Consider the following 20,730-nt stretch of genomic DNA (forward strand, 5'->3'; position numbering starts at 1 on the left):
ATGATATGGAAGTAACAGGAAAAAAGCAGGTTGGAACCACATGTCTCTGCCGACACCAGCCCTAGTTGTGGATGGATCAGAGACTTGAAGGTAAATAAATGAAACCAGGAGAGTACTGAAGCACACATCGGTAATTCATGATTCTGAATCTGGAACTTTCTCAAAATGATTCACACGCCTTGGAAGAAAATACGAACATGACCTCTAAAATTGAGCAGGTCTGATTGGAAACAGATTCCACAAATACAAAAAACATTTTGTATAGATGAGGCCACAGGTCAATTTTTTTTATCAATAATCCAAAAGGAAAATGGGCACAGGATGTGGACAGGTGGCTCACAGAGTGTATATTCAAATGGCTTCTAAGTCCATGCTCAATGACAGCTCAAGAAATGCCAATAAAAACTACGTCAAGTTACCATGTTCCCCTATCGGATGATATAGACCACATTTTTTTTTTTTTTTGGTAACATCCGTGTCGGTAAGAGGATAGGGTGGCAAGCTCTCTCACACATTGTTGACAATGGTATAAATTGTTACAGTTCTTGGAAAGACAATCTGGAGATATCTATCAAATATAAAACCGCACATACCCTGTGACCCAGCCATTCAATTTCCAGGAATTAATTCAACAGATACACTTCCACATGTCCAGAAAGACGAATGACAGAGATATACAGTGCAGCCTTGTTCACAGTGGCAAATAATGGCCATCAAAAGGAGGCTGGTTGAATAAATGACCGTGTCTGGTTATAACGGAATTCCATGAAACTGCCTGAAGTGCACCCAAGTGGATTAATGTGGTCCCTCAGAACGTGGACTCTGCAGCCAGAATGCCAGGGTCCCAACCCCAGGTCTGTCACTTACCGGCTATGTGACCTGGGGCCAGTTACCTGACCTACCTGTCTGTGCCTCTGTTTCCGTATCTCTAAAGTGGGATTAGTAATTAGCAATAATAGTAATAATAATGCCACCTACCTCAAAAGGTTATACTGAGGGTAAATGAGTAAAAAAACAGGTTTTAAGACATTTTGACCAGTGTCTGGCACATGATAAGTATGTGTAGACTATAATTATTACAAATCTGAAACAATCTCAAAAATAGATTAAGTACGAAAAACAAAAACAAGATGCTGTTCCAGTTGTATAAAACTGGGGTGTGCAAGATAGTTCTAAATATTCATACTTGTGTCAGGGCGCCTGGGTGGCTCAGTCGTTGGGCGTCTGCCTTCGGCTCAGGTCATGATCCCAGGGTCCTGGGATCGAGTCCCACATCAGGCTCCCTGCTCCTTGGGAGCCTGCTTCTCCCTCTGCTTCTCTCTCTCTCTCTTCCTCTGTCTCTCATGAATAAATAAATAAACTCTTAAAAAAAAAAAAAGAAATCTCTAGAAGGAGGGACCGGAAACTAGAGGTTGCGTCTGAGGAGTGATCAGGGATGGGAGACAGTTCTCACTGAGTAACTTTTATACTTTTAAATATATTTTTTACGAAGTGCACATATTATCTATTCCAAAATTTATAAAATTAAAAGTACATTTTTTGAAAAGAAAGTCCCTTGGGGTGATGGAACTGTTCTGTGTCCTGGTTTTAGGTGTGGTTAGACAAATCTATATGTGTGCTAAAATTCATGGAACTGTACATCAAAAGAAAAAAGCAAATTTTACTATCAAATAATTAAAAAAAAAAAAGTCCGTTTGGCTTCAATGCATAATACAGAGCAAGCCAGAAGCCAGGAGGCCAGTGAGGAGGTGGCTGCATTTTGGAAGTAAAGAAACTCTTAGAGCCCAGGGAAGGAGCAACAGTAGCGGAGACCCAGAGAAGAGAATTCAGAACTGTACAGGAGAAAAGCTTGCACTTCATTCTTTCATGAAACACAGCCTGACTTAGCGCACACTGTTTGCTGGGCACTGGACATGCACCCACTCGGCCTAACAATCCCAGCAGATGGGCCTGATTGACTAGGGCTGTCAGGTCTCAGCTGGCCTGGGCCAAGATGGCTGGGGCATCTCTCCATGGTGGTCTTTCAACCCCCAGCAGGCTGGCCGAGGTTGTTCTCATGGCAGCAGTGACGGGGTTCTAGAGGGAGCAGAAGCACGCAAGGCCCCTTAAGGCTCCTGAAAGCTCAGAAGTGGTCCATCATCACCTCTGCCCACATTCTATTCATCAAAGCAAGTCATAAGGCCAGGCCGGATTAATGGGGTAGGGAAATCACCTCTCCCGCTTGACGGAATGAATTGTAAAGTCCTATTGCAAAGGACATGGAAATAGGGGCAAGGATGGAGAACTGGGGCCAGTTTTGTGATCATTCTGCCACAGAAGGGAAGTCCCGACTAAGGTCCAGCAAAAAGCACAGCTGACCGGTAAATGCTTGTTGTGTTAAAGCCAACTGCTGAATTTGGGAGATGGTTTGTTACGGAGCAAAATCTGACCGATACACCTTCTCTGTCACATGGGGTCTATTTGAGGAGTGGCGGGAAGTTCCGTGTGACTGCAGCATGGTAGGCTGCCAAAAGATGGGGAGAGACATAAGAATGGCTGGGTCTACACGCTTTCTCGTCCCCTGGACTGGCAGGATGGGGACAACAGGCGAGGGGCCGTTATTCCTTCCTACAGGTGAGAAAGACGGGCCGACAGAAGGCAGACATGCACCCAAAACCACACAGCCGGTTTGCCCGGGCAGGGATTGAAACCAGGGCTTTCCCAGCTGGGCCCAGAAAAGCCAGGGTAGAACGGGGAGCTCAAAGGTACTTTCTCCATCTCTTAAAACCCAAAGGCCAGGGGCGCCTGGGTGGCTCAGTCGTTAGGCGTCTGCCTTCGGCTCAGGTCATGATCCCAGGGTCCTGGGGTCGAGCCCCGCATCGGGCTCTCCGCTTTGCGGGAAGCCTGCTTCTCCCTCTCCCACTCCCGCTGCTTGTGTTCCCTCTCGCACTGTGTCTCTCTCTGTCAAAAAATAAATAAAATCTTTAAAAAAAAAACAACAAAAACCCAAAGGCCATCACATATCCATAGAAGAATGCTGGACACAAGTGGGTGCTGAAATCGCCGAAACTCCCCTTGGCACCTACGCTCCTGCAGGACTACACTTATTTATTCTTCCAATTTGAATTATTATTTTCTTTCCTCCAAAAATTCCCTGGGGCTCCCTCTATATCATTAGCAGCAAATGGATTTGCAGGTGTTTAATTAGGCTAGAAAATTATAGACAGCCCGGAGCCTTGACCAGGACTCTCGCCTCCTGGGGAGGCCCTCAGCCCAGGAAATCAGGCCAGTTCCAGGGAAAGGACCTCCCTGTGCGGGTCCCTGTAAAGCCACTCAGTTGCCACTGACCTTGTGGCTTTGGACTAGCTGCTCCCCTCTCCGGGCCTCGAGCTCCTGGTCTGCACCTTGAAGGGCAGACAACGTGAGAAGTGGTGTGGTGGGATCTGAGACAGCAAGGAGACAGTGTGAACAAACTGGCATTGCCCGTGGGTGGACCCACCATGGCTGTGCCGAGTGCATTACAGCCCCGGAGTTTGCGAGGTGGCCGTGAGGAGCAGGCAGGACCCACACAGCAGGGAGGACATGGGAGGGGCTCTATCCTCTCTGAGAAAGGGCAGATGATCTGGTTGACCAGCAATCCTACTCATGCCCGATGGCCCATAGTCAGCACTGACTCACTTCAGCTTCTCGGCACTCCTGGGGGGAACGTCTGCTAGCCCCCCTTCCCCCATTCACAGCAGGTGTGAAGCATGGGCAGTCGGACCCGGGCCTCCAGGCTCTTTCCACAAACCTGCTGAGTGTTGGTGGCAGGCCACCTACAACCATCCAGGACTGGACGTTCTGCATTTGCCCCTGCTCTCTGCTCCAGCCGCCGCATCCCTGGGGTGCCCTCGCCCTCTGGCTTTTGGCTGGTTCCTCAGGTGGGAAGCCGCAGCAGTTGCTGGGAGGGTGGGAGGAGAGAGAGGTTGGGGATTTATTGCTGGGTTCCCTTCCTGTTGGACCAGCTTGCTTCCTCCAGCAAAGCTGGCTGATCAAACTGGTTCCCGGCAAAGCCGTTTCCCACCCATCGGTCTCTGCAAATCTCTAGAGCCAGTATCTAGCATTTTTCCTTTAATTTTCTGTAAAACCTTGCTTTTAAAAAAATTGAATCTGGCCTTTTAAAAATAAAATTTTTATTTTAGAACAGTTTTAGATTTACAGAAATCTTGTGAAGGTACTTCAGAGATCGACTCACTTCTTAAACTTCATTTTAAAGGGAAACTTTTCATTGTACTTGCAAACGGAAAACCAGCACCACTTGCCTCACATTGACTTTAATCTTAAAAATGAACACTGAAAACAAAACAATGTTATTAAATTTTAAAAATTGAAATAAAAAATTAACAGCGCCAGAGGAGTATTAATAAATCTGATTGATTTATTAAAATGCATTCTGTGCAGAATTGGCCGGGATCTCTGTGCATGTGTAGACAAAAGAGGAGGCAGGCTATGAAGCCCTTCACAGTCCAAGGCCATGGCCAGGCGTCAGGTGGTTTTCCGCCCTGACCCACATCAACGGCCCTGCTGAGAGTTCCTGGGAGGAATGAGCCAGCCATATAGCACAGCCAGCACTGATGAAGCACCTGCCTCTGAGGGGGGGGGGGTGGGAGGGGTTGGGGGAGGTGGTGGGGGCAACACTCTGAGGACTTGCATCTATTAGCTCATCAGAGCCTCAAGACAACCTGATGAGGTGTTAAGTACTACTACTATCTCACTTTTTAGATGGAGAGATTAAGGCTGTTGGAAGAGCTGGTTCAAGGCCACAGGCAGAAGCCATGCTGTGGCAGGGGTGGGGGTGGGGGAGAGGCACGCTCACACTTGCAACCCCTGTGCTCTGTTCCTGAGAGCAGAGAAAGCAGGGACTGTCTTTAAAAGGGGATTCCAGGAGGATCTCCTCAGTTTTATTTCCACCCCACCAACTTTGTACTCTGAAATTCCTCGATTACATAGAAAAGGTGAAAGCCTAGAAATGAACCCCCTATATCCTTCTCCAAGATTCAACAATTATTAACATTCTCTGTATCCATGTATGTATTTTCCCATTTTGAATTGAAAGAAACAAATCTTCTCCGCCATGTGTCCTTGGCAATAATACCAGGTTTGATGTGCTTGTTATTTTTTTCCTAAATACATTCAAAAATAAATACATTACTGTGAAAGTGAGGAGATATTTGCCCATGCATCTCCTAAAAGCATCCTGTGCACTCCTACAGGTATGACTGCCATATACTGGGAAAATCGGGCCTTGAAATAGGAGGGATCTCCATGGATCTCCGTGGTTATTTTCAACAAGGATGCCACCCAAGCCCACCAGCTCCCTCCAGTGACGGGGCTGGGGACTGCATGGGGAGGGTAACGTGGAGCCTGGGTGGGGAAGGCGGGGTGGGGGGGAGAGATGTGAGCAGTGCAGACGTTCCCTGTGCGTGCACACTCTTCCTGCGTCTGTGCAGGCGCCCTCCCTCCCTTTAATCAGGTGCCTGCTCACTTGCCCCTCTCAGAGAGGCCAGCCACAGTGCCCTCACCCTGCCTCACCTGCTTCATCTGTCAAAGCGCTCACCCGTGACACTGTTTTCTCTGCTAGGCTGTCAGCTCCACACAGGCAGGGACACGTGCCTCTTTACTCAGCACTGCATGGCCATGCCTGGTGCAGACCTGACACCAGCATGTGTTAAATAAACGATTGCTGGAGGAACAGATGAATGAAGGACTCCATGGCCTGGGGTTCAGATTCAGACTCGAGGCCTGGTGCCAACCCCAGGGACCATTTAGCCCTTGTCCGCAGAACCTCTGTGTTGGGGAGCTCAGTCCCTATATTCCTGAAAGGTGACCACATTTGAGGGTTTCTTTCTAGACTTTTTTCCATAGATATGATTTTTTTATGCCCCTTCAAAAGCTGAGACTTAGGTTTTTTTCACACAGGAATGAGATTCCCTGAGGAAAAGAGAGGGAGCTTTTGCTTAGCACAGGGAGCCTGCCGGGGACTCGGGGAGGGCAAGGACCCTCTGCTTTCTCCTGACCCCCATCAGGCATGTTTCTGAGCAGCAGCCCAGTTTCCCAGCAGGCTCGAGGTCCGAGGGCTCCTCATGCCCCCCACAGTTTGCTCTTCCTCACCACATTTCTCTACTGGTGAGGAGATGGGAACATCCTTCTTGGCTTGGGAGGCCTTGTTGACAAGATCCCAAGCTGGATGAGGCAGTGGGAAGTGCTCCAGATGAGACGCAGCTGTCCCGGGTTCTCTGCCACTGGGATTCACTGTGTAACCTTGGGCCTTGCCTTCCATACCTGTAAAATGGGGACAGTGAGCTTGTTCTGAGACCAGGGATAAGAAAACATTCTAGGTCAGATTTCCAAGCCTCAGGGGCTGTCTGCAAATAGCAGCTGAACCACCCCATCCCCAAAGGCCTCAGGCACAGATCAGCAACAGAGAAACACCACAACCTGTTTTGCCCGAGCACGGACAGAATTCTGGCGGAGGAACCAGGCGAGGGGCCCCACGGCAGCCTAATTCTGAGCCGTCGATGTCACGCATAGAATAAATTAAGTTCATAACGTCAGAGCGGGCTGTGGCAACTTGGCCGCAAACCACTCTCCTTGGCCACCTTAGCCGGGGGCTAGCAGGGCTGCCCCTCGAGAGGCCCAACCCGGTGTCCGACACGTCCGCCTGACCTTCCCACAAGCCACGCAGAGTCTGGGCACCAGGCTTTTGCTTAGGCTGTGCTCCTGCCTGACATTCTTTCCCTTAGTGGTTCAGCCCCACAGTTTCTAATCCAGGAGAATGGGGTCTGGGTGGGAGTGGAGGCGTTCTTGGGGGTGAGGTGCCCAAGCCAGTCATCTGGGTTCAAGGCCCAAACTTGGGGTGAGAGCTGTCCGTGACATCCAAAAGGTCAGGAGAGAATTAATTCCTGGGCTCCATCAAGAATCTCTCCTATTGGGACCCTCACACCTGCATAATAACCACCCATCCTTCAAGTTCAGTATCAGGACACGTCCTCCAGGAAGCCCTGCTGGAATGGCCAGGATTCAGCCACCTGATTCCCCCAAGATCTTCAATGGTCACCCTGTGTGAAATTCCGGCATCCCGCTTGCCTCAGCACTTTTGTTTTGGAGCACAGTCCTTATTGCCATCTGCTGTGCTTTAGGTTTGCTTATTTGTTTATTTTCTGGCTCTCCTGCAAATGCAAGCTCTGTGAGGGGAGGGGCTTTGTCCCTTTTGTTTGCTTTTGTATCTCTGTGCCTAAACAGCACCTAGGAGCAATAGCCTCAAATATTAACAAAGAATGGATCAAAGGAAGGCGCATGGCATACACAAAGCCTTGGTGGTGTGAAGGGGCGAGGAAGAAAGGAGGCGCTCCTGAGTGGAGTGTAAGATTGCAAAAGTGAGATCCTCAAGAGGCAAGGGGGGAACGGTTGTAAGACCTGAACTGAGAAGGGTCCTGAATGCCAGAGCCACAGTTGGGGTGGGGCCATGGCAGGGTGTTAGTTGGGAGGGCAACAGGTCCTCTCCGGGTTTGGAAAGACCTTTCTGGCTGGGTGGGAGGAAAGACTATGGGGGAGAAGAGTGGAAGTGGACAGAACAGTGAGGAGGCCGTGGAATCAGCCAGGTGAAGGAAGGTGGGCACCTAGCCCAGAGTGGGCAACATGGGGGGAGAGTCGTGGTGGAATCAGGAGAGTGGAGAGGAGGCTGGGACCAGGCTGGGGACTGACCAGCGGACAGTCTGTCAGACTGGGCTTCGCCTGGCAAGCCTCACCCCAAAGGGCTGCCCCACGGGCACAGGGAGCTGGAGGCTCCAGCCTGGACTCCAGGGATGCACAACACCTCCTGTTAATGGCAAGAAACCAGACCCACCCTCGCCTACCTCGTGTCTGCCATGTTGAGCGTGGAACGGGCAAGTTAACCCAGTGGGGGGAGCTCAGCTGACACAACAGGCCATGTGAGGGACAAATGAGACCATGGAAGAACCTTACTCTGCACAGGGCTGGGCACCTGGTCAGTGCTGCATACACTTACTGTTGTTATTTTTACTCCCAGAACCTCAAAGTTTGTTTTATTATTATTATTTTTTAAGATTTATTTATTTGAGAGAGAGAGAGAGAGAGCGCGTGAGCAAGGAGAGGGGCAGAGGGAGAGAATCTGAGTGAGGAGCGGATGCGAGGCTCCATCCCAGGACTCTGAGATCATGACCTGAGCCGAAATCAGGAGTAGGCCACTCATCCGACGACGGGGCCACCCAGGCGCCCCCCAGAACTCAAAGTTTACAAAATATTAAGCCCCTCCTCATACTCCTCACAGGGCCCTGTGAGGTGGGGTCTCTTCTGCCCTGGGGAGGAGGGGTTACGGGCAACTGTATGCCACTTACAGAGCTGGTGGGAGGATTAACTGAAAGCAGGTAAAGTGCTGGAGAAGAGCCTGGAGCCCAGCAGGTGCTTGGTAAGTGCTAGTGATCAACACACAAGTCAGGCACTTTTACCAGCAATGAGCTCCCGCGGTGAAAAAATGAGCCCACCGAAGCCTGGAGAGATTGAGACTTGCCCAAGGTCACAGGGCAAGTGGCTTGGAGAGGATTCTTGAGATGGGAAACAGGTGACTTCCCGTAGCTGGGGCAACGCCAGAAGTAGGCTCTGATGAGGGGGCTGGGTTCAGGAGAGGGTCTCTGGGGAGGGGCAGCAAGACAGCAAGACAGAGGGCTGGGGCCACAGTTTGGGCTTTGGCACTTTGGGCTTCCTCCACTCCTTCCCAGCTTTGCAGCCTGAACCCAGTGCCCTCCATCCCTGCTTACCCACCCAGTGGGCCCTCCCAGTCCAGCTCCTCGCCTTACAGACAGGGAAACCAAGGCCGGACAGGGTGGCAGGGTGGAGGTGCCTGGGTCAGACCCACCACGTTCTCATCCCAGCCCTGCCACTTACTAGCTCTGTGACCCTGGCCAAGCCTCTTACCTACTCTGATTCTCCCTTTCCTCATCTTCTATGATCCGTCAAAAGTGTTTACCCTGCACCAGGCACTGAGCTAAAGGCTTTGAGTGTACCATTCCATCTATTCTTGACAACAGTCCCATTTCACGGGCTCCTAACACATAACACGCTCAGAAACACGCAGCCACAGAGAAATATACCACAGCTTTCTTCTCATGGGTATACCCAGGTACCTAAACCCCAATTACCAAAGGCACGTACGACCCCCTAACCAAGGCATCCGTGTTCACACTTACATTCAAGCAAGCAGTAAGATAACATCTGACAACGGACACACACTCATGCACACCCACATGTACACACTCACAGCATATGTCCAAGCGCATAGGGATGCAGCTCCCCTCCCAGGATCGCGTATTTGCAGAAATCTCCTCTATGTTCTGCACTCTACACCCAAGCACACATGGCCATATACAGTCGTGCCGAAACACGCATCGCCACCCAGCAGTGGGATCACACACGGACGTGCCAAATCGCACACGTGCTGCAGTCATTCCCCCATGTGGGCTGGTTAGCTCTGGCCTGAGGCTGGGAGGACATCTCCTTGGAGACAGGCTGGAGGCCCCCCCCAGCAGGACCTGGGAAAGCAGGCCACTGCCTCCCGCCAGAGCTCAGGCCTGGAGGGGAAGAGAAATGATGTGTCTGCTGGGCTCCTGGGTGCAGGGTCCTGGGTGGGAGAAGTCCTCTTAGGCTGATTCCCGGCTCCCATTTTCTTCTTTCCGCTATGCTTTCAGACCACCGGGCCCCCGGGCCCCCCAGGCCAGGCCCCAGCAGTTGCTCCAGCCGCCCTTGGCAATCTTGTCCCTAAATACTAAGAACAAGCATTGACCAGCATCTGCTGAGCACGAGGCCAAACAGGGAGAACTCCAGGTCAGGGGCCTCCCCGGCTCTGGGAAGCCACCTCCTTGGCACGCCAGGATAAGGCCTCCAGGTCTGAGAGCTGTAGACACCAGTGGAACAGCTCGTTTCCCAGCCCCACTTCCAGGTCCTAACAGACTGTGGCCCTGTTTCCATGTGGTCCAGGGGGAGGTGGCAACCCTGGCAGGTTCCTGGGGAACCCCAGGCTCCTAAAACCTCGGATCTGAAGAAGTTAAGTATCTCAGGCTATCCCAGGTCCCGCAAGATAATGGTTGGAACTGGTGCCAAGGGTTTAAGAGATTACTGCAGAGAAAAAACTTTAAAAACTCAGAAACCTCCACACCAGGCCGATTGTCTTTAAGAATTCAGCACAACAGCCAAGAGCAGATAGAACGCAGGTTTGAAAGCATGAAACCATGCCAGGCCTGCGCCCTGGGGTGTCCCCTCAGGGCTCTGGGACCACTTCTCCTGGGACTCTCAGAGTGAGGTTGGACAAATCCTGCTCATCTCTGGGCCTCAGCCTCCCCGGCTGCTGGACACGAGTGGAGATTTTCAGACTATGTTCCCCATTTTGGGAGGGGGCTTGGGTGGAGGAATGCCAGCTACGCAGAGCCCTAGGATTCCTCTTCGCCCTGCAACAGAAGCCCTCAGGGTGACCACAGGCTGGCCAGCCTTATTTCTTCTTCCTGGGCACACAGGAAGACTGAATTTCTTACCTTACTTGCCACCGTGACAAAAGCCGGTAAGTGGGATTTTTGGAAGGGGTGTTGCAGAAGGAGCATACGCTGCTCCCAGGCCGAACTTTAAGGCCCCTGGTGTGACACTCTACTCTTTCCCCGGCTGCCCGCAGCAGCAGTGGTGAGGTTACATTATAGACAGTGGCATTCTAAGATGGAAGGAACATGGGTCCCTGAGTCGTCATGTGGATGAGAGATGCTCAGGAGAGCCACTGACCCACACTGTATTTGTGTGAGTAAGAAATAAACTTGTATGGTGTTACCCCTCTGAGATTTCGGGGTTTGTTACCTTAGCAGAGCCCAGACTGGCGTGACTAACATAGTCCTCTTGGGGAGATTTCACATCTCGAGGCTTCACGCAGATTTTTATTTTTTAATTTTTATTTTATTTTGTTTTTTTCTAAGTAGGCTCTATGCCCAACGTGGGGCTCAAACTCACCACCCCGAAATCAAGGGTTGCATGCTTTACCGACTGAGCCATCCAAGCACCCCCAGATTTTTATTGAGGAAAGAACTCTGTGACTAAAACCCCACATCCAAGATGTCCCCTCTCAAGGTCTCCCAGCTCTGATGTTTTGAGAGTCTATTCGGAGAGCTGTGTGGCAGTGGGAGCCAGGAGTCTTGAGCTTGGTCATATATTCTGGCCGTGTGGCCTTGGGCAGGCATCAGACTTTTCTGAGCCTCAGTGTCCTCATCTGTAAATTACAGTAGAGGCAGTGATACTTCACCCACAGGGGTGTGGTGAGGACCCAAAAGTAACTGTAAACTGTAAAGGTAGGAGATGGTGCTTCAGGGAATACACTTTACCTCATTATGCACATTCCACCCCCCAGCCCGTTAGGGGGGTTAGGACAGAGATAGACTGTAGGGCTTTATTTCTAAGTGGGGTACCTGGGAGTCCTGAAATTTCCTTCATCTTGTCACCGAATGAGTCACTGCTCTAGCTGCAAAGGGTCCAGCAGCAACACACGGAAGTCCTTGCATCCGGGTGTGTACACGGGTGGGGACACGTCCTGCCCTGTGCTGAGCCCTGGGCCACAAGGCTAATGTCTGCTCCCATTCCCCTGCCTTCCCTACAGAAGTAACTACCATCTAGAATTTTGTGTGAATTATTTCCTCAGTTAAAAAAAAAACAACAAACTTGTATTACAGATCACATGTGTATGAAAACCTAAACAATACAGTTCATTTTTGCTTGTTTTGGGGTCTTGCAAACGTTGGATCATGTTGTATGCAGTCTTCTGCAACAAGCTTTCTCACTCAGTATTGTTTCTAAGATTCTTTTACATAGTTGGCTGCGGCCACGCTTCATTCATTTCCACGGCTGTGTAGGATTTCATTATATGGACATGGCATATAATTTATTAATTTATTAATTCACTTTCCTGCTAAGGACATTAGCTTGGTTTCTAAGTTTTTGCCATTCTAAGCAGCACTACTGCGGACGTCCCTGAACCGTTCTCCTGGTGCCTCGTGTGCATGAGTTTCTCTAGGGTTTACACTCAGTAATGAAATCACAGGTTCCAAAATGGTTGCAGTTTTCACTGCATTAGGAGCATAGACGAATCCCTGTTGCTTCACACCTTCACCAATACTTGTCACTGTCACTACTTACTCTTCTGTAGAAAAATCTCATTGCGGTATTAATTTGCATTTTCCCAAGGATTACAATGTTGAACATCTTTCCTTCAGGCTTATGTTCCATTCATATTTCCTGTTGTGAAATGTTTATTTGTATCTTTTTCGTTAAAAAAAAAATTGAGCTGTTTCAGGACGCCTAGGTGGCTCAGTCGGTTAAGCATCTGCCTTCGGCTCAGGTCATGATCCCGGGGTCCTGGGATTGAGCCTGCTTCTCCCTCTCCCTCTGCTGCTCCCCCTGCTTGTGCTCTCTCTCTCAAATAAATAAATTAAATCTTTTTTAAAAATTGAGTTGTTTGTCTTCTCTTATTAAATTATAAGAATTCTTTATGTATTCTGAGTGGTAATGCTTTGTTTGTTATGTGTGCTGCCATATATCCTCCCAATTTCTAACTAGTCTTTTCAATAGTCAGAAAAAAATTAAGTTGGAGGAAGCAGAGACTATGCATGGTGATAAACACCTAACCAAAACAATAACAACAAACATTGTTAATATTAACATCCTCAAAGAAATAAGAAAAAATATTGCATCCAAAAAAAAAAAAACCCAACAAGATACTATAAAGAAGGAGTGGTCAGAAAACAAATAAGGAGCTCTTGGAATTATAAGAAAAAAAAAAAGCAACTTGGAGGGGGGTTGAAGAAATTTTTTCAGAATGGAGAACAAAAAGAGGTGGAAAAAAAAAATATATATATATATATAAAGACTGTAGAGGGGCTCCTGGCTGGCTCAGGCAGCAGAGCCTGCAACTCTTGGTCTCAGGGTTGTGCATTCAAGTCCCACATTGGGCGTAGAGATCACTTAAAAAAGAAAAAAGAAAAAAGAATGCAGAAGACCAGTCCAAGAGGACCAATATTGAACTAATTCAGGAGAGTCAGAAAGAGAAGAGAAACCAACAACAATAACAGAGAAAATGGAGCTGAGGAAATCATTATAGAGGTAGTTCTAGAAAATTATCCCCAAATTGAAAATGAGTTTTCAGAATGAGAAGGCCCACTGCATGCCCAGCACAACGGATGGAAACGGATTTACTCCAAGACATTTTGAGGATGCAGGAGGCTAAAAGCTCCCAGAGAGAAAGAACAGGGTTCCTATAAAAGATTAGGAAACAGAATGACATTGATGGGCGCCTGGGTGGCTCAGTTGGTTAAGCAACTGCCTTTGGCTCAGGTCATGATCCTGGAGTCCCAGGATCAAGTCCCGTGTCAGGGTCCCTGCTCAGTGGGGAGTCTGCTTCTCCCTCTGACCCTACCCCCTCTCGTGCTCTCTCTCTCTCTCTCTCTCTCAAATAAATAAATACAATCTTAAAAAAACAGTAAAAATATTTAAAAACATAGGAAACAGAATGACATTGAAATTTTCAACAGACACTAGAAGACAATAGAGCAAGCTTTCAAAATTCAGAAGGAAAATTATTTCCAACTTAGAATTCTATACCTAGTCAAATTATCAATTAAATGTGAGGCACTGTTAGAAATGCAAGGTCTCCAAAAATATACCTCAAATACTTCTTTCTAGAAGCTATGATGTTCCTCCAAATCTAACGGTGAGTATAAAAAGAGGAACACGTGGGATCTGGGAAGCAAGAGATTTGACATAAGAGAAAAGTGCAGGGAAGCCTTCAGGTGACAATGAAGGGACAGTCCAAGATGAGAGCTGAGCAGCTGGCCTTGCCGTCCACCTGGCCGGGCAGAGCAGTCAGAGATCTGCAGGGACTTCTTCCACACAAGTAAGTCAGTAAATACTTAATGTGGGTGATCGTATTTAGAGGAGATTTACAAAAACTGAGGGAGAGTTTGGGGACAAATAGGGATGAATACATAGAAAATGAAGCAAAGAATAAAACAATAAAACAAAAAAAAAATCTATTAATTCCAGGAAAGACACAAAGTTGTGCAGGAAAAAATTCATCACGGAACACTGGGAATAGCATTTGTTCTGTTATGATCACATCAAAATCCTTCCAGGTTATGCCACCAAAAGCACAGGCAACAAAGAAAACATGGAGAAATTGGGCTATATCAAAAATAAAAACTCAACAGAGTGAATAAGCTACCCATGGAAGGGGAGAAAATATTCACAAGTCATATATACAATAAGGGGCTAATATCCAGAATATATAAACAAACAACTTGATTTAAAAAATGGGCAAAGGACTTGAATAGACATTTTTCCTAAGAAAATATACAAATAGCTAAGAAGCACATAAAGTGATGTTCAACATCACTAATCGTCAAGGAAATGCAAATCAGAACCACAATGAGATACCACTGCTTACCCGTCAGAATGGCTACTATCAAAAAAAGTAGGGGCACCTGGGTGGCTCAGTCATTAAGCGTCTGCCTTTGGCTCAGGTCATGATCCCAGGGTCCTGGGATCGAGCCCTGCATCAGGCTCCCTGCTCCATGGGGAGCTTGCTTCTCCCTCTCCCACTCCCCCTGCTTGTGTTCCCTCTATCGCTGTGTCTCTCTGTCAAATAAATAAAATCTTAAAAAAAAAAAAAGTAAACACAAAAGCAGAAAAGAGCAAGTGTTGGGGAGGATGTGGAGAAATCGGAACCCCTGTGCACTGTCGGTGAGAATATAAAATGGTGCAGTCACTGTGGAAAACAGTGTGGCAGTTCCTTAAGAAAATTAGAAGTAGAATCATTATATGATCCAGCAACTCCATTTTTGGGTATATACCCTAAATTAATTGAAAAACGGGGACTGGAAGAGATACTTGTACACCCATGTTCATAGCAGAATTATTCACAAGAGCCAAGAAATGGAAGCCACCCAAGTGTCCATCAGTGGATAAATAGATAAACAAAATGTGGAATACACACACAGTGGAATAATGGGGGGTTTCCGTAGTGTAGTGGTTATCACGTTCACCTGACACACACAGTGGAATATTATTCAGCCTTATAAAGGAAGGAAATTCTGCAATATGCTACAACACAGATGAACACTGAAGACATTATGCCAAGTGAAATAAGCCAATCGTAAAAGAGCAAATAACTAAGGGGCCCCTGGCTGGCTCATTGGGTGGAGCGGGAGACTCTTGATCTCAGGGTCGTGAGTTTGAGCCCCATGGTGGGTATAGAGATTATTAAAATAATAATAATTATAGTAATAAACTTTAAAAAAAAGAGCAAATATTGTATAATTCCACTTACATGAGATACCTCGAGTTGTCAAATTCATAGAGACAGAAAGCAGAATGTGGTTGTCAGGGCCTGGGGAGAAAGGGGGATGGGAGCTACTGTTTCATGGGTACAGAGCTTCAGTTTTGCAAGATGCAAAGAGCTCTGGATGGACGGTGATGATGGTGCACAACAGTGTGAGTGTACTTCATGCCACTTAATGAACTTAAAAACAGTTAAGAGTACACATTTTGCATTATGTATATTTTACCACGATTAAAAGTAATTTACAAATTAAAAAAATTTTTAAATCACATAATCACAATGATATTGGAAGGATGAGTGGGGGTTGACTCAGAGAGTGAGTCATGGGTGTCTGTCTGACTATGTGTTTGGGGGTGCTGGTGTGTGTGAGAGAGCTAAATCCTCATCTTCATGGTGGGGAAATCAAAGAAAATGCCTCAAACTGAAAGATCAAGGCATAGAAATGAGTGAGTTATTTAAAGATAGGAGGTAAATAGCAAACAAAACAGCTGGAAGAGCTGTAAGTGTTTGTCCCTGGGGAGAAGGAAAAGGAGGTGGGGAGTGAACGACATAAGACTTTTCACAGTAAGTTTTGCAAAACTATTTGATTCTTGAAACTATGAGAAGTAAAACTTTGATAAGAAAAAATGAAGTAAAAACAAAACCCAAACAAAAGCACATGGAAAATTGCTGAGCCTCCCCTAGAAATCCCTTTGACTCAGGCAGTGGGCACCCAGGTCCTGGGCGGCCTCCAGGTCGCCTTGAGGAACTCATTGTCATGGATGGAGCGGTCAGGGCTCCTGCCCTCCATCCTTTCCCCCCACATTAAATGAAGGACACAGAGCTGGGGACCCTTAGAGAAGCAAGACCCATCTGGATGGATGGACAGAGGAGCACTGTTTATTGGAATAGCCATGAGGTTCTTTAATGTGTATTGGAAAAATACAATTAGCATCTCAAACCTGTGATTTCGTGGAGATTATTGCTTAGGATGAAGCTAAGTTTATTAAGTGAAAGGATTTAAAGGAAAATTGAGGCTGACAGGAGAGGAAGTAAGTGAAAAGGGAGGAAGTCATTCAGGGAGGGTGAGAAGGACTGGTCATGGAAAATACTGACCTAGTCCAACCCCTCATGTGAGGGACAGGGACACCAAGCCCTGAGAAGGAAAGGTACCTTCTCAGTGTCCAACAGCAAGGCAGTGAAAGAGGGAGGTGTGACTCCAGCTCTCCTCAGAGCACATGACCAAGAGGCAAGAAACCCAGGCTGGACTGGTCCTGCGCTGCCTGTGGTCTGCTGTGAAACCCTGGAACGCCTTCATCCTCTCAGGTCCTGGGTGTCTTCATCTGCGTAATGAAGGGGTTCTGCAGCTAACAGCAATGATGTTCCTGGTAATTGTAGATAATCATTATGCAGTGCGTACTCCCTACTCTTACAGAAACAAAAACAACAATAGCAAAGTCTCATACAGGGTGTGCTATGTACTGAAAACTCTTCTGAGAACTTTATATATGCTTAGTTCATCCTCACTAATTCTGAGATAGTGTGGCAACCCGTCTCCAAGAGCCCCACGGTGATTTTTGCCTTCTGGCTGTCATGCTCCTGTATGGGCCTTTTCCACATGGAGGAGAGCTCACCTGGGTAACCAGTAGGATATTGCAGAAATGATGTAGTGCAACTTCCATAGTTAGATCATAAAAAGACATTGTGACTTCCTCCTTGCTTTCTCTGTCTCTCTCTTGAATCAGTAACTATGGGGGAAGCCGGCCGCCATGTTGTAAGAACACTCAAGCAGCCCCATGGAGAAATTCGAGTGGTGAAAAACCGAGTCATCCTGCCAACAGCCAACATGAACTTGCCAACCACGTGAGTGAGACAACCCAGACCCTCCAGCCTCAGTTAGACCTTCAGAAGACCACAGTCCCGCTAACATTGTGACCCAACTGAGCTCCTCCCAGATATCTGACCCACAGATGCTGTGAGAGATAATAAATATCTATTGTTGTTTTAAGTTGCTAATTTTTGGTGTATTTTGTTATGTAGTCATAGATAATTAATACTGTTAGGTAACACTGTCATCCCCATTTCATAGATAAGGATGTTGAGGCACAGAGAATTCAGACACCTTGACCCAGATCATACAGTTAGCAAGTGATTTAAACTCTAGCAGTTTGGATCTATATAAAGTTCACGTAATGAATTAGAATCCCTTTTTTTACAGGAATGAAGATACTCTGTCTAGTCAGAAAGAGAGAGAAAGAGAAAGAAATACAGAGCAACAGTGGCAAAGATAAATGGGCGATCAGCACAGTGCAGCATGAAGGATTTGGGCTAGACTTCTGTAAAGTGAAGGTCATGGACAGTGGGAGGGCTCTGCTGCCCTTACAGCTCAGCTGTGATTAGCTGAGGTCGCTGGTCTGTTACCCTAGCTGGGTGGGTGACATAGCCTTGGGTACCTGGATCTGGGAATCTGACATCCTGAGTAGCCCCATCTGAGGTTCTTATTACCCTGCACACTCACTGTCTGGCCCCAGATCAGAGATTCTCAAAGGCAAGGACATAGTCTTGCTTATCCATGCCCCTCACCTGACATACGGCCAGTCAAGGGAGCCTGGGAAAGTGTATACAGAAGGTCTTCTGGAAAGCCCTGGCTGCGACCTCTCTAGAGGAGACTGGAAGGCTTCCCAGAGGAAGAGGCATTTGAGCTCAGGCCCAAAGGATGAAATAGAAGTCAACCAGTGCACGAGTGTTCTAGGCAGAGGGTATAGACTCACAAAAGCCTAAGGCTCCAGTTCTTGGGGGGCCAGGGTGAGGGAGTGGAGTGTGCATGGATTGGGCCCCTGGCATTTCTGGAAGCAGGACATGGAGGCTTGGGAGGGGCACAGGGCCATGCGGACAGCAGGTAGAAGGTCACCTGTTTCGGTCTCATGGGGAATCCACTGCACTTGGGGTTGGGTTTGGGGATTTTCTTTGGAAACCCAGAAGTGGGCAACAAGGCCTATATGCTCGAGTCAGCCCAGAATGGAGAGAGAGTACAGGTGGGGACAAGGCACTCAGGCAGCAGAAGTTATACCTCACTCTCCCTTTGGTGTCTGGCATCTGCCAAGAGCTGGGCTTTCTCCATTTGCCCCTCATTGGAATTAACCAATTTATGTGCCCTGAAAAATTCCCCGTTCTGTCACCTGGGTTCAAATGCTAGCTCTGCCATTTACTAGCTGTGTGACCTCCCCATTCCTTAGTGTGCTCATCCGTAAAATGGGATAAACATACAACCTGCCTCATAAGAACTAAATGGGTTAAAGCATTTAAAACACTTAGATGGGGCGCCTGGATGGCTCAATCGTTAAGCCTCTGCCTTTGGCTCTGGTCATGATCTTGCGCTCCCTGCTCAGAGGGGACTCTGCTTCTCCCTCTCCCTCTACCCCTCTCCCCACACTCCCTGCTTGTGCTCTCTGCTCTCTCTCGTTCTCTCTCTCTCTAACAAATAAATAAATAAAAGCCTTAAAAGAAAAAAATAAAGCACTTGGATGGTGCCTGACCCCCAGCAAGTGTGCAGTTAAGAAGTACCTATTATTATTACTTGATATATATATAATATATATATATATTTGACTTGCCCTTTTAACTTTTTCAAGTATTTAGCCATCATTTATCTAATGCTTGTTATGTGCCAGGCCTTGTACTTATCCTCTGAAAATAAGGATGACATAGTCCTCCCAGGGGTACAGAACCTTCAGTAAGGCAGAAACAAATATTGGTCAAATGTGTCCCATGCCAGAGACCCAGAAATGCAGGACAGCGGCTTCCTGTCCTCAGGGAGGTCACAGGCTGACTAGGGAGATAGGGAAGTGGCCCACATTGGCTGGGGACTGAGAGGAGCCTGGAGAACCTCTGATGAGGGACTGTTGAGAAACGAGGAGTTGCCCATCTTGACAACTGGATCTGCAGGAGACTATATGAGCAAAGGTCCCCCTTTGGAAGGGGAGGTCAATGAACACCTGTACTCAATCTTTATTCTTTGAGTGTTGGGAAGTCACCAAGGGTTTTTGAACAGGGAATTCTGTTTGAATAATAGAACATAACTAAGTTATTATGTACCAACTGTATGCTTCATGGTGCACATACATAATTTCATCTACTATAATCCTCACTGCCCTGTGAGATGAGTTCTGTCATCATTCCCATTTTAGATGAGGCAACTGAACCAGAGGTGGGAACCAGTTTCTTTAGATGAAGAAACTGAACCAGTGATGGGAAATAACCTGTGAAGGTTAACCTTAACCTCATATCACCCTGTTTTATTTTTTCTCATAGCAGTTATGGAGATCTGAAATTATCTATTTGTTTTCTTTTGTGTCTGTCTCTCCCAGGTAAGTCGTAAGCTGCAGGAGAACAAAGAGGGACCTCCTATATTTCTACACGGTATCCCCCGGCCTCAGATAATGCTGGGCACAAAGTGGGTGCTCCATAAGTTTTTGTTGAAAGCGTGCATGTAGTTCATTGCCTGTGTGTGGATGGTCTGTCTTCCCACCAGTCAGGGACTTCACCAGGACTTGTACCTTGTCTGATTCACCTTGGCACCCCTAGGCCCAGGAAGGGTTGGCACAGAGCAGGGCTGGGATATACTTGTTAAATGACTGAATGAACAAAGGCTAGAAGGGCTAATGGCACGAATGCCTACTGGGCTCTCTGGGGTCTGCACCCCTCTCCTATGAGGTAGCCACAGCCATTGCCAAGGGGCTGCCCTTTGTGGGAAGGAATAGGGCTCAGTAACAGTGGCTTTCAGGCTTGGAACTAACAGCTCCCAAAACTAACGTCTTCTGCCCCTCTGCCATGGAGGTGAAGTGGCAGGAGGAGATGGGAGGGTGGACCTACACTGGGCCCAGACACCTGCGAGTCTGTCTCTTTTAGTGGCCGATGCCCTTGAACCTCATTCTCCAAAGAAGGTTGTGCTGGATCAGCCTCACTTACCAGCAGGCAGGGAAAACCTAGTCCCCAGTCTGCTCCCCACACCCTGCCATGGGCGAGGTGGGCCTGTGACCTTCCAGAGAAGGGGACTTTTCCTTTATTCAAAGAGTAGACAGAGGCCCTGGGCGTGTGTTCCCTATAACACATCCCTTTTGTGGATTCCCCCAGCCCTCCCTTCTCTATCACAGCAAAGACTAGGTGTTGTCCTGCAGGTGCTCCTGATCGCCCCTTTGCCTGATGGAGAATGCTGACGAGGATGAATGTATAAAGTCTGTGTGCCAGGCCCAAGCCACCTGCCTCACATCCTCAGCCATGGTCACATGACCATGTAACATGCACAGAGGCACATGGGCACATTAACCAGCTACAAGCATGCATTGTATCTGGTTGGT

The 20,730-nt window shown here is 47.8% G+C and overlaps 1 long non-coding RNA gene across 1 annotated transcript; it reads left to right on the top strand.

Annotated features, from left to right (window-relative positions):
* The first annotated feature begins 16,295 nt into the window (after window positions 1-16,295).
* Window positions 16,296-17,769, top strand: LOC141373445 (uncharacterized). Its single transcript, XR_012379477.1, has 3 exons — window positions 16,296-16,761; window positions 17,119-17,236; window positions 17,592-17,769. It is a non-coding gene; the product is annotated as an uncharacterized lncRNA (long non-coding RNA).
* Window positions 17,770-20,730: the final 2,961 nt, after the last annotated feature.

Source organism: Callorhinus ursinus, unplaced genomic scaffold (genome assembly GCF_003265705.2).
Source record: "Callorhinus ursinus isolate GAN/ISIS: 27379988/994484 unplaced genomic scaffold, GSC_fseal_2.0 scaffold9, whole genome shotgun sequence".
Classification (NCBI taxonomy): Eukaryota; Metazoa; Chordata; class Mammalia; order Carnivora; family Otariidae; genus Callorhinus; species Callorhinus ursinus.